This window comes from Catharus ustulatus, chromosome Z (assembly GCF_009819885.2).
Source record: "Catharus ustulatus isolate bCatUst1 chromosome Z, bCatUst1.pri.v2, whole genome shotgun sequence".
NCBI classification, from domain to species: domain Eukaryota; kingdom Metazoa; phylum Chordata; class Aves; order Passeriformes; family Turdidae; genus Catharus; species Catharus ustulatus.
Window position 1 is genome coordinate 67,498,620 of NC_046262.2, and position 14,988 is coordinate 67,513,607.

Genomic DNA, 14,988 nt, shown 5'->3' on the forward strand with positions numbered 1-14,988 from the left:
AAGACTAGCCTTAATATTACATCCGATACTAATATTATCTTAAAAGTGTGTTGTTTCAGTTCTAGGTTCTTTAAGGCACCAAGTTACTCTAAGAAGCACTTTCTTAATAGTCTGCAAAAACTATTTCAGCATGCAAATTATGGCCAAACCATAAAAGTGAATTTTCAGTCTTTATTGGTATTGCCTGAAAAGAAAAACTTCATTATAAAATTTTCCCTTTTAGAGAGAGCCAAGACAATTGTGGTAAAGCTTTTTTTTCCAGGACAGACATGCAGTCACTTTGCTGCTATGAAATGTATGAAGAAGATTCGAAATCCAGGCCACTCTACAGGGTTTTTTTCCTAAATAAAAAGGATGAATACTTAGTTTAAATTATTTAGGAGTAAGTAAAGAAATTTTATTTCCATTTTCTGTGGAAATATCATTGTATTACTTGTATAGCAGGTGATCATCTGAAGTCTTATAACACTGGAAGGATAAAGAGTTTAAAAACTAAAACTAATTTTCTTATTAAAACCAAAGGCAGATGAACAAAGGTTAAAAATGTTGATACTTTACCTCTGCCTGGAAGCAAGAGAGAATTTGTAGATTATTTTGCTCTCAACAGAACCAATGTTTTCTTTTCCCAGTGAGTGAACACTAGATAGAAATTATAGATTTAAAATTGTCAAAGAGACAAATGGGAAAACAAAACTCCAAAGGACAAAAAGTCAGTCTAGATCCTTATCATGTTCTAAAATATGATTTCAAATAGACTTCAAAGAGAGATTACCAACAGAACAGCAGTAAAACAAGGGAAATTTTTGTCAAAACTTTGCATCAGAATTTTGTTTAGATATAATTTCGTATGATGTAATTATTGTAATATAATCTGCAGTTGTATATATAATAATAAAAGGCAGAGGAGCAAACAGGCAGGGAAACCCTTTTGCCACTGGATGTTTACAGAATCATAGGATGATTAGGGTTCAAAGAAGGTTCTCACTCCAACCCACTACCATGGGCCACTAGACCAGATAGTTCAGAGGACCACCCAGCCCAACTCACCCTGTCACTCTGCAGGTGGCATCTCACCATGGTGAGGCAGAGGGGCACAATTCCCTCCTTCTCCTGCTGCCCACAGGGCTCTGGACAGAGCCCAGGATGCACCTGGCTGTGTGGGTTAGGAGTGCCCATGGCTGGCTCATGTCCAGCTCTCATCCCCAGCACTCCCAAGTCCTTCTGGGAACACAGCTGGACCTAGGAAGGCTGTCTAAAACATAATTTTTGTTGTTCTGTTGGATACAGACATAATAAGGAAATTAATTATATTACTTTATCACAGCAGTAAAATAAATGTTTTTGATAAGAGTTCCAATGTTCTTATTGCAACTTATTCTTGGTAAGTTCTTTACTCTTTCTCTCAAATAGCACAGTATGGTACATTATGGTACAATGGGATGAAATGTCATCAGATGGGGTCCAGGTAACAACACATTGGTAAGTCCCTAAATGTCCCACTCCAACCTTTCAGGTCCATTCTGCGACCTTTCTGCCTTGTTTTCCTTTGAATCTTTCCTATTTAATGAAAGCCCACAAAAGTGTCTCTGGTGACTGTCTAAATCACTGTCTCTTTATCTATGGGAGCAGAGAAGTCCGTTGACTTACTTTATTGTTCTAAAGATGTCTTTCAGCAAGAATGCACCTTTCTTCATAAATATATATTTTAAGTAGTCCTACCAATTTTGAAATTTCAGCAGAAAAGACTAATTCCAACCTCCTTCTTTCTAGATTTATCTTTGCTACTTGAACACCAAATTCTACTTACAGTAATTTCGTGACTATAAGGCACACCCTTTTGACTAAAATTTTGGCCCGAACTGGAAATGTGTCTTATAGTCCGGTGCGCCTTATATATGGACAAAGTTCGGAAATTTGCCAGCCCAGAAGTGTGAGCCGCAAGACGCGGGAGGAGCCAGCAGGACTGTGGCTGCTGGGTGCAGGTGGGCCCATGGGGCCACGGCAGCTGGGTGGAGGCGAGCCGGCGGGGCCGTGGTGCCGCGTCTGCTGGGTGGAGGTGGGCCCGCGGGGCCACGGTGCCATGTCTGCCAGGTGGAGGCAGGCCCACGGGACCACAGCAGCCGGGTGGGGGCAGGCCCGCGGCGCTGTGGCAGCTGGTGGGGATGGACCCACAGGCCTGCGGGGCTGTGGCAGCCGGGTGGAGGCGGGGCCGCAGCCAGCAACTGCGCGGGGGTAGCCAGCACCGGATCCTTGCTGCAAAAAAAATGTGCGTCCTATAGTCCAGTGCACCTTATACATGGGCAAAAGTTCATAAATTTGCCGACACCCGGAAGTGCACCTTACAATCCGGTGCACCTTACAGTCGTGAAATTACTGTAAATTAATTATAGAGATGTAAGGTACTACATTGAGTGTCCACCAAAGCTATCACACAATTTTTTCCCATAATCATTGCTGCACTTATTTCATTTCTTTTTTATGTGACTTCTCTTGAAATTGACTTCATGGTACAATATTCTTCATTAGCATATAGCAAATAATGATAATATATTCTAGCAGAATAGGAAACAACACCAGTGCAAAACTAAGTGAATATGAAAACACCTTACTGCAATGTGTAAGTAACTTTTCCCCTTTTTATTCAATTTTATTAACTATTTGCTATTAATGGACACAAAATACTTTGATTAAGTAACAATGGTCTAAAATTTAGCTATGTGTTTCCAAGTATCCATTATTTTTGTAGTTTTTGTATGTAGCTGACAAATACATCTCAACTCCAGCACTTGGACCGATGTTCTACTATATCAAATTCTATCCAGTCCACATTCATTTCCATCAGAGTTTATTGCCAGCAAACTGATGCTTAAGGCTTCAATATGCTTATGAACAATCCCATTATGTGATAAACTTTCTGGCCCAGTAGTAAAATCTCTGTAAATATTTCCAGAGTGATCATAGCAGTTGCTTCTTATGGTTTGTGAGTTTTACAGAAATTTTAGTTAGAAGTTTCCGAAGGTGTTCCAAGCAGTTTTATACTTGTTCTTTTAATTGAAAGGGGGAGGGGGGAAAAGCCACATTTTTTCTCAATTAATGCATGCACACTCCAGCAACAGGTATTTTTCCAACTACAAGCACCTTGGAAAAAAAAGCCTCAAAAAACCATGCATTCAGGAAGTTTACCTCCAAAAGACCCTTTGTCAAGTAAATTCTTGTTTTTTAAAGGGGGATTTGAAATGTTTTGTACATTGGTTATTTGAACATTTTTCCCTATGTTTCACGGAACTCATTTCTAAACAATGATATTTTTTTGGAAGAAGTTTGGAGAGAGCTAGAGATTGGGGAGGACTTTCCATGGTCATAGACACGTGGCCACCCTCATGCACCCAAGATGGCGGAGACGGTGTGGCTGCAGGCACAGAGTCTCCCCTTCCATCCCTTTCCCCGGAAGGTCCCTCCCCTCCCGTTGGGACCCTGCCCACCGGCACATCCCCCTCTCCACTTTATTTCCCACAGTCCCAGTCACAGAAGTAAGGATGGTGGAGTTAGAAGAACGACCCCCAACTGGCAAATTACAGCTAAACCAGTCACTTAAAACCAAAGGCAAAGAATGTACACTTAGGAGCCTGCTGCAATTGCACAGCCTGGGGAGCTCTGCAAAACTGGAGAGGACTGTATCCTAGGGAGCAGACATGTTCACCATGGTTACCCTGGCACTCCAAGATGTGGCACGGGCTGTTGGAGTCAGTGAGCCAGGTCTCTCTCTGAATTCTTCAGAGAGAAACCAGAGTACAGAGATTGAATTAAAGTCTTTGGACGTCCTAGCTTGTTGGAAAAATCCTATATAGGAGTATGTATTGGGGAGAGCTCTTGCTCTTTGCCACAGCTTTTGCCACTGCTTTTTGCCATTTGCTTTTTGCCATTGTTTTTTCCCACAGGTCTGGCCACTGCTTTTTGCTATTGCTTTGCTTTGCTTTGCTGGCCATCATCAACACCCAAGAAGAAGATAGAAGCTGCTGCAGCAATATCAGCTTCCTAGGACCTTGACAAGAGCAGCTTCTACTTCTGTTTGGGACTCTATACCAAAACTTAGCATGGACTTTAATGTCTGTGACTGTGCCTTTTGAGACTGATGCGATTTTGTAACAAACAGCCTTTTAGCAAATATTAGCTGTGGATGATACAATTCCCCCCATAGCCATCTGCCCTGGGCCCCTGGCATGTAGTTTAATATATAAGGTCTCCTAGATACTAAGGCTGAACTGAATTCCTTAAGAATTCAGTCACTTCCTATCACTTCGGAAGATAATTGATTAGAAATTAGTTTGTGTAATTGGTCAGTTCACCTTTAGAACTTTTGACTTAGAATGGGTGCTGTCCTTTGCATAACTTTCTATTGGTTGTAGTTTCAATCCTCCTTGAACCTATAAATATGACTGTCTCCACTTTGTTTCTGGGGATCCCTGCTCGACTACCCTTTGCAGGAAATAAAAATTCTTGTGGAACACATCGCTTAAGGGCCTCTGGTCTTTCTCTGCTGGCTATGTGAACTGCTGAGGTGTTGCTGATTGATATCAGCACTCTTCAGTGCTGGTAAAAGATCTACCAGAGACAAAAAAAATCCCCACATTTCATATTGTGGCGCCTAGACAGTGCCTGAAACTCGGTTTTCACACTGACGAATGGCAGTTCTTGTGAACTGTTCTGTCTTACTATCGCCAAATCCCTTCAGAAGCCCACCCTTTGTTTTAAAAAGAGCAGTCATCCCTGAAGGTGCATCAGATAACCTCAGAATTCTGGACCTGAGACCTGAATGCAGTCAGCAACAAACCAGTAGCTCAACTCTGTTGACTGAAGAATCCATGAGTATTCTCAGTCTCTGCTTTCTAATACCCGCACTGGAAACTTTGGGTCACTTTCTGGGATATTTTTTTATTATTATTTTTTTTATTTTGTTTCCTCTTTTTTATTCTGGTTTGCCAAAATATGGGGAACAAACTCACAAAACTCAAGCTTTCCCATATTAACAAAGATCTCTATACCCATATCTTAAGTTTCCTTTCTTCTAACAATTTCACCTTCTCAAAAGGGCACCTTTCTAAATTTAACTTAAAACATTTAATTAAATGGCTTTCTGCTGAATTTCCTCACAGTAACACTGCAACTATCCCTTCACCCTCCTTTTTAGATTCAATTGGTAACCACATTTACGCTTTACAAACTCAAAGAAATTTTCATGTTTCTTCTTATAGTCCTTTATTCCAACATATCATACATGCAGTTAAAAATCAGATTCCTCCCACTCAAAATCCCCTGCCGAACTCACAAAATTAAAATAATCCCGCTCTGTCCCAGCCTCTTTCCCCCGTCACCTCCCCTCACCTCCTGACCAAGAAAAAGCTCCTTCCCCCTCCCTTCCCACCCCTATAATCATCCCTCCCCCAATAGAGCCAGCTCCAACAGCTCTCCCACCCCTCCCCATCTCTTCCCTCCCTCCCCCAGCAGCTGCAGCATCATCCTCTGCTCCGCCGAACTCCACAGAACTCCCTGCTTCCTCCTCCCTGCCCGCACCCCCTCCTCCTCCCCCTGTCCCCTCACAACCCCCTGCCGCTCCCCCACCATCCGCGATCCCACACACACCCTCCCCCGTCACCCTCGTAACTGCTCCGCTGTTCCCTTTCCCCCTGGTAGCACCAGCCCCTCCCCAGACCGCCAGCGCGGGCCCCGCAGCCCTCACCCCCCATCCCCACCTTGCCTGCGCCCAAGAATGCAATGCCAACCCGTCCCGCACCGCCCTTGCAGCCGCAATTTCCGCCGTCGGCACCTGTGGCCGCCGGCACCTCACCGCTCCCACCGCCCTGTAACACCGCTGTCCCAGTCCACCCTGATCCCGCTCCGCTCTCGCCACCAGTGCTTCCGCCCTGCTCGGCAGCGCCCTGACCACCCAGCCCCTGCACACACAATTTGCGCCGTTCCCGCTTCCCCCCACAGCCGCAGTAGCCGCACCGAGCGCGTTCCCTCCCACAGCCCCTGCCGCGCGGGGCCCAGCTGTTTCCCCGTCCCCGGCCGCCACCATGACTGAGACAAACACATGCGCAGTTCCAGCCACGCAGATGGTGACGTCACGACCCCTCAGCCTACTCCCTACTCCCCCGCAGCCGCTCGCGACAGCCCCATCTCCCCCCTCCCATGCCACGGGTACTTTTTACCCTCCTTACCGAGTCCCTCTATGCCCCATAACCCAAACCTTGGGCCCCCCACGTCCCTCCCCGCCTGCACCGGAGAGGGTGGCCACCGCTTTTCTGTATATGCGTAGTGAACACCTCCAACCCTACCAAAGGCAGCCCCTGGGTTTTAGCTCCTCTTCCCAGGCAGCTACGATCACTGCTGCACCACCACCACCACCTACTGGTCAAACCGTGTCATACCACCAACCTTACCCATGTCCAGTACCACAAAACACATATCCCCCTGAAAACATACAACCCACTGCTCCCCCACTTAACTACATGCCTGAATCCTCTACAAGCCATGAACATTGTTGCCAAGAGACCATTTCCTATTCAGAACACACTAGTTCTGAACCAAATGCTTTAAATGCAAATAAACCCAATCCTTGGACTGAAGTGCAACTTCAAGCTGCTAATTCAGATCAGTGGAAATTAGCTCAAAAAATCTCTATTTTTCCAGTTACTTATAAGAAAGGCAGGAATCCTGGGGCTCAACCAGAATTAGAGTAGCACAATTTCAACCCAAAATATATAAACAATCTGTCAAAATTAGCCTTGGAACACAGGAGATCCTCTCAGATCTTCAAAAATTCTTTAGATGCTACGTTTCCCGGACACACCCTAATTCCACATCATCTGAAAAACTTATCCAGATGTCTCATCACTTCAGCTGAATTCATGTTGTGGGAAAGACACTGGAGAAAACATTTACTAACATTAGTTGATAAATATGACAAAATTACAAATGGGAGAAAACACACCATTCAACAACTTGCTGGTGAAGGTGAGTTTGAGAAACCTTCAAAACAAATTGATATGCACCCTGAAGAGGTTCTGCAAGAAATAGCTAATGCAGCAAAGACCTCATTCCTTCTAAAACCTGATGACTCAACCTACCTTGCATTTCTCTACTATAAAACAAGGTGTTGATGAGAGTTTCATAAAATTTGTGGACAGACTTAAGGATGCCCTGGAAAAATAGACTGATAGTTCTGAGGCACAGAAAGAATTGCTGCCAAAAGTTGCCTTGTGCAATGCAAATGAACAATGTAAACCTATTTTAAGAGCTCTGCCCATAGACACAGAGCCAACTATTGAACAGATAGTGGAAAGCTGCCCAAAACACACATCCACTGAAAACACAGTAGCCCAAGCAGTTTCAAAAGGGATTTCACAGGGAGTCTCAGATGTTTTTGAATGGTAAATTCCAAAGAAAATGCTCACTACTTTTACTGTGGAGAAGTTGGACATTTTGTAAAGGACTGTCCAGAAAAAACAGCTTCTCCAAATCCTAATAATAATTTCCAAAAACCCCAGAAACAACAAAAGAACAAACAGTACCAAAAAACACCTCCAGGAGCGCAGCAGCAGCTCCACGCAATGACAACAAATCAAAAGCTGTTTTCCACCCCAACCCTCCTGTGAAAAACAGGGAACACTTCAAACCCACTGACACAGGGGATTCCAGATTACCTCAAGAAGATCCAACATATGGAGCGTTATAGATGGGCTCAAGACACCAGTTGGTAAACAATTTATGTTTGAACTTTACAGATAAGAACTTTTACTGTGTTCCCACAGGAAAGCGACAACCAGCCGATGGTCCCTGGGAGATTTTGATTCTAGGTGACGCTTTCCATGGTCCATCACAAGTTTTTGTTTTATCGAAAATACAATCTGTTTCGCCTTGACAAGAGATATTTGTTCAACTTAGATGTGTGGACATCCCTTTTTATCTCCCACAGAAAACTCCAGTCGCACAAGCTTTCCTGCTGCCAAAAAAACAACATGGAACAGATTCCACTCAACCCCACAATTTTGTGGATGCAAATTATGGGAACAAACAAACCCATCCTCGAATGCAACATTTTCTGCAAGGGAGAAAAAAATCACCTGACCAGGAATGCTGGACACTGGTGCTGATGTTACCATCATTGCTCGCTTGGAGTGGTCAGCAAACTGGCCATTGCAACCAGTGGCAGGCATGATATCAGGCAATGGTGGTGTTGCTGTGTCAATGCAGAGCAAGCACAACGTCATCACTGAAGGCCCTGAAGGCAAGCTGGTCACCATCTGCCCATTCATGGTAAGGGCCCCCATCACCCTATGGGGCAGGGATGCCCTATCCCAATGGGGGACTTCTGTCAAAGTTCACTGCTAGAATTTTTAGTTGGGACTATTGTTGAATGTGTGCATCCTGAAATTCCACCCCTTACCTGGAAAAGTGATCAGCCTGTATGGACAGAACAATGGTCCCTTTCTAAGGTCAAATTACACGTGCTGCACATCCTGGTACAAGAACAACTTGCCAAAGGTCACATCACCGAGACCACAAGTCCTTGGAATTCTCCAGTCTTTGTTCTGCAAAAACATGGGACCAACAGGTGGAGACTTCTCCATGACCTTCACAAGATAAACAATATCATTGAAGAAATGGGTCCCCTTCAGCCTGACCTGCCCTTACCATCAATGGTGCCTCTAGACTGGACTCTTGTTGACACTGACATCAAGGACTGTTTCTTCAGCATTCTACTGCACCCCCACGATGCACTGCGTTTTGGCTTTTCTGTTACCTCTCTCAACAGATAGACTCCCCTTAAAAGATATCACTGGCTTTTCCTCCTTCAAGGACTTAAAAACTCCCCTACCATATGCCAATGGTATGTGGCTCTCGTCCTCTCCCCTGTCCAAGAAGCATTCTCAGATGCAATCATATACCACTACACGGACGACATACTGATTTGTGCATCAGACAAGACTCACCTGGACAAAGCAGTCACTTCCACCATCAAAACTATCCAAAAAGCAGGATTTGAAATTCAAGAAGACAAAGTACAGTATACCAGCCTGTGGAAATACCTTGGACTCCAGATCTGAGAAAGAACCATTGTTCCCCAGCAACTCACTATTCGAGATGACCCAAAGACCCTGAAATACCTACACAGCCTGTGCGGATCCATCAGCTAGATACGCCCCCTTATGGGAATCACAACAGAAGAACTCTCTCCCCTGGCCAACCTCCTCTGTGGCAACGAGGACCTGGACTCTCCACGCACCATCACCCCTGAAGCCAGAGAAGCCATCATCAAGGTCCAAGAAGCCCTGTCCTCACATCAAGCTCATCGCTACAAGCCCAGCCTGCCTTTCCAGCCTGCCATCCTGGGAAAGGCCCCTCATTTCCATGGACTGTTTTTTCAATGGGACTCTCAATTCACAGACCCTCCTTTAATCCTTAAATGGGTTTTCATAAGCAACCAGCCCACAAAGACAATTACCACATTTCAGGAAATCATGGCACACCTGATCAGAAAAGCCAGAACTCACCTTTGATCTCTTGTGGGGTGTGAGTTCACCTGCATTTATCTGCCACTCACCACTGGAGACCTGGAGCACTTGCTCCAAACCAATGAAGGTCTCCAGTTTGCTCTAGATATCTACACAGGTCAAATTTCCATCCATTTACCAAAACATAAACTTTTCAATCAAAATGTGGTTTTTCATTTAGTCACAAAGTTAGTCCAAAGCAGAGCACCCCTCAAAGCTCTAACGAGCTCAGGCTTCTCTCACAAATCAGTGATGACCTGGAAAGATCCTAAAACTCAAAAAGGGAATCTGATGTCCAGAGAGTGGACGGGTACCCACAAATTGCCAAGGTGGCAGCTGTTATTAGAGCCTTTGAGAAAGTCAAAGATGAACACGTTAACCTGGTCACAGAGTCTGCCTATGTTGCTGGTATAGCCATGAGGGTAGAACACGCTTTCTTCAAGGAAGTTTCCAATCACAAATTACACCAATTGATTTCTGAATTCACTCAATTGATTTCTAACAGAAAACAACCCTATCATGTTATGCATGTAAGATCACACACTGATCTATCTCCCTGGTTTTATCACAGAAGGAAATCGGAAAGCAGATGCACTGACCATGCCAGCACAATCTGCAAATGTTCCTGACATATTTGCTCAGGCAAAATGTACCTGCTCTCTTTAGGATATTCAAACTCTCAAAAGATCAGGCAAAAGCTATTGTGCCCAAGCCCAAATTGCCAAAATTACGAGATACCCTCTGTGGGAACAGGAGGCAATCCCAGAGGCTTGAACAGATGCCAACTGTGGCAGACTGATCTTATCCATTTCCCATCCTTTGGAAAGTCAAAATATGTGCACGTGTCTGTTGACACATTTTCTGGAGCAATTTTTGCATCAGCTCATGCAGGGGAAAAGGCCACTCATGTTATCAAGCATTTTCTCCTTGCATTTGCTACTCTGAGAGTTCCAAAAAAGATAAAAACTGATAATAGGCCCACTTACAAATCCCAAGAACTAAAAAGGTTCCTCAATGAATGGGGAATTGAACACACTAGGGGCATTCTAGAAAACCCCATAGGACAATCCATTGTAGAAAGAACCCACCAAACTCTCAAAAGAGTCCTCAACCAGCAGTACAAAGACACAGAAATGTTGTGTCTGGTTGAAAGACTCTGCAAAGCTCTCTATGTCATCAATTTCCTCAATTGCACAGTGTCGGAGCCTGATCCACCTATCCTCTGACATTTTGCAAACTCAACCCAAGCTAAGCTCACAGAGAAACCACCAGTGTTGGTGAAAGACCCAGAAACAAACCAAGTTTCTGGACCTTTTCAATTGATCACCTGAGGGTGGGGATACACATGTGTGTCCCTGCCTTCAGGCCCTAGGTGGTTCCCAGGGAAAAATGTAAAACCATACCTGGGCACTGCAAAAATCACACCAAAAATACCAACAAAGGTTCTCCTGAGTCAAACACCAAACCTCCTCAAAACCAGACCAGGTGTGCCTGGAGATGGAGATGCTGCAGAACTCCCACAAAACAGAAAATAGATTGTCCTGTCACATGACAGCAGACTAAACAGAAAACTAAACAGCCTTCTGCTGTTTCAGTCAAATCATAAGTCAGACTTAGCCCAGCAACAGAACAGTGTTTAGATGTTGTTAACCCTACCAAAAACCCCACTGTTCCCTCCTTATAACCCTTATCAAACTCCTAACCCTATACCCATTTCCCTATCCTTAGAGTTAGGTCAAACAAACAAACAAACAAACAAACAAACAAACAAACAAACAAACAAACAAACAAACAAACAAACAAACAAACAAACGGGGGTGGGGGGGGGGATAGGGACAAAGGAACCCCATTCCTCCTGTTCCAAGTTAAAGTTAAGAAATTTTGCTTGTGTTCCAATCAGAAGCCACACCCTTATCCAGGGATGAAAAGCATCTTCGTTGGTGTTGCCCTTACTGCTGCCTGGATGCTTCTCACCGTACCGCATGCCCACAGCCCAACCAAAATATCTGGTTGACTTTAGCAAAGACACTAAAACAAGACAATCTATGTTTATCCATGGGCAACCTTGATAATCCACTTTCCACCTGTTCAGTAGGAATTCCTTTGGTAACAGATGATTGACCCATTTATAACTCAGAACTCCTTCGCACCACAGGTAAGAGACCAAATCCAGTGGATAACTGGGACATGTGGACAAAAATGCTGCCAAATGCACTGGAGAAGCCCCAAGAATTGGATCTCCTGAGGTCATCCAAGGCAACATTTTGTGTCAGATTTTACTTTAGATGCCCAAAATAAAATTTTCCCCATTTTGATTTGACAAAAAACACATACAGAAAAGATATCTCACCCATCAAGAAAGCTTACAATTCCCCAGACTGGTGCAATTACACTGCTCACACACTTTCAGAACCCTCTCTCCACCCCAAAACTTTGCCCAGAGGAATGTTTCTTATCTGTGGTGATCGAGTTTGGGTCAGAATGCCCTCCTGTCTTCAGGGGGGTACTCTGTAGCCTCGGCAGGCTTTCTACTCTCACCCCAAACATCACCCTGTTGCACAATGGGAGAAAAGATATGAGGAAAGTTGTAACCCTGAATTGTACAATTGGAACAAACCCAAAAGAGTTGCTGTCTCCCTGTTTCTACCCTGGGTAGCAGCAGCAAAAGCTCTTGGTGAAATGGATCATTTGAGGTGCTGGCTTAGTAAGCAAGCCAACGCTACATCTGCTGCCCTGAGTGATCTCTTGAAGGATGAAGAAACCACAAGACATGCCTCTCTGCAGAACTGTGCCGCAATTGACATCCTGCTGCATGCCCATGGACATGGCTGCCATGAGTTTGAAGGGATGTGCTGCTTCGACCTCTCATCACACTCCACATCCATCCACACCAACATCCAGAAACTGCATGAACTCGTGAAGGACGTGAAAATGGAAACCACCCCTGATGGGGTCCATGACCTTTTTAGTCAATGGGGACTGATGGGATGGACTGCATCTTTAGTCAAGGGAATTTCGTGGATTTTGATCATAGTTGTTGTTGTGTTAGTTACGTTTGCATGCTTTGTTTAATGCTTCAAGAAAGTTGCAGAAATACATTTTTAGTAAATATAATAGTAAATTTTTAGTAAATACAGAAAAAGGAATTGTGGATGATACAATTTCCCCCATAGCCATCTGCCCTGGGCCCCTGGTATGTAGTTTAATAGATAAGGTCTCCTAGATACCAAGGCTGAACTGAATTCCTTAAGAATTCAGTCACTTTCCTATCAATTTGGAAGGTAATCGGTTAGAAATTAGTTTGTGTAATTGGTCAGTTCACCTTTAGAACTTTTGACTTAGATTGGATACTGTCCTTTGCATAACTTTCTATTGGTTGTAGTTTCAATCCTCCTTGAACCTGTAAATATGACTGTCTCCACTTTGTCTCTGGGGATCCCTGCTCGACTACCCTTTGCAGGAAATAAAAATTCTTGTGGAACACATCGCTTAAGGGCCTCTGGTCTTTCTCTGCTGGCTATGTGAACTGCTGAGGTGTCACTGATCGATATCAACACTCTTCAGTCTTGGTAAAAGATCTACCAGAGACAAAAAAAAGACAGTTCACAATTAGCTGCTTGCTCATTTAAGATAACCTGACATGAAGTGGTGTGTCAAGAGCACCGGAGGTTTTAACCTCACAACAAGCGGTGGGTGCTGCCACCCTCCGTAGCCACAACCATGCCAAACAGCTTCCGCCACGCCACGAAGAACCTATGGCCACCCCACCACTGCCACCCGGGCCGCTCCAAGCCAAATGGTGATACGGAAGCCGGGAGCAGCGGTTTGGCCTCGGAGACTGCACAGCCCTCAGCAGCACGTGCAGCGTGCCACCATACCCTGCCAGCCTTAGCACCAGCAGCACCAGCCATGCCACCAGTGCCAGCTGCTCCATGAGCACCAGTGTACCACATTGCCCCATGAGGCATGCTGCCTGTGCCAGTGAGCCACAACGCACTACAAGCCTTGCTGCCAGTGCCAGAGCACCACATTGCTTGCACAGCAGCCGTGCTGCCCCTGTACGTGCACCACCAAAGTGGGAGCAGAGAGAACCAGATGTATGGGCCCTGCACACTCACCTCCTCCTGCCCAAGACAGCAGCAGCAGCACTGCAGCTGCCAACAGCCTTGCCACCATCAACACATTCAACAAAAACAACACAGACACCAACACAAACTCACTGGCAAAAGTAAAAGGTCATTGCCACAAAAACTTTGGGTTCAACATGAAAAATAGATATGGTTTCATCACCCGAAATAATACCAAGGAAGATGTGTTTGTCCATCAGACTGCTATAAAGAAGAATAACCCCAGGAAATATCTCCGCAGCATAGGAGAGATTGTGGAATTTGATGCAGTACAGAGGAAAAAAAGCCCTAAGCAGCCAATGTCAAAGGACCTGGTGGAGTTCCAGTGCAAGGTAGCAAACATACACCAAACTGCAACTGCTACCCACATCCTAGAGGTTCCTCACATAACTATCAAAGAGATAGAGCCCAAAGCTGACAGTTGTCAAGCCTCAGCGGCTGCCTAAAAGCAGGGACAGTGCAAAACACCGACCATCCATCCTACAACCAGAAGCTCCCTCCTGTATTTGCAAAACCTCCCAAATAGCTAAGTCACACTCCTTCGAGTGCCTTCCCCCAATCCCTAGTGCCTCTCTGCCTCCCTCCCATATTCCCTCTTCCCATCCACTAAATAAATCAAACTCTTTTTGGGATTTCCCCAGATCCTATTAGTCCTTCTTTATGTTCCCTCAAATTCCTACCTCCCTTTCCCCTCCATGATTTCCTCGCACATACATGTTTCTCCCTACCTTTGCTACACAGCTACCAATCCCTTTTCCCATAACTCCTTTTTAATAGAAGAGGGAGATGATATGAGGGGGGAAAAGAAGGTCTCCCTCCTAAGGTAACAACATTTTCCTTCAAAATTAATGATTTCTATTTGGAATTCCGACAAGCACACCACCCCCACTCTACCTCGTACAGACTCCATCAGAGCCGACCACATTGCTAACAGCTGGCAGATTTCAGTCCTTGCTGAGAAATCCTTTTCATGACTCATGACTTCCTCATAAACCATGCCAAGAAAACCTCACCTCCCTTCTACCAGCTCTAAGACGCTTCATAAAATCTGTTGACATTAGGGACTCAGAGGATGCCTTGCATTTTAAAAATTGTCTTATGAGTGCTTTTGATTGTTTTTGTCATTTTGTGTTCATTCAGTTTCTTCAAACGTTTAGTTTTAAAATCCTTGAGAGAAGCCTTCTTAACTAATAAAGGGAAAGTTGTAGAGACCCTGAAAGGCATTCCCTAGTCAGGGAGACACAAATGACTTCTCTCATAGTAAACCCTGTTCTGTCATGCCAATGTACCTCTGTTCTGTTCCCTGG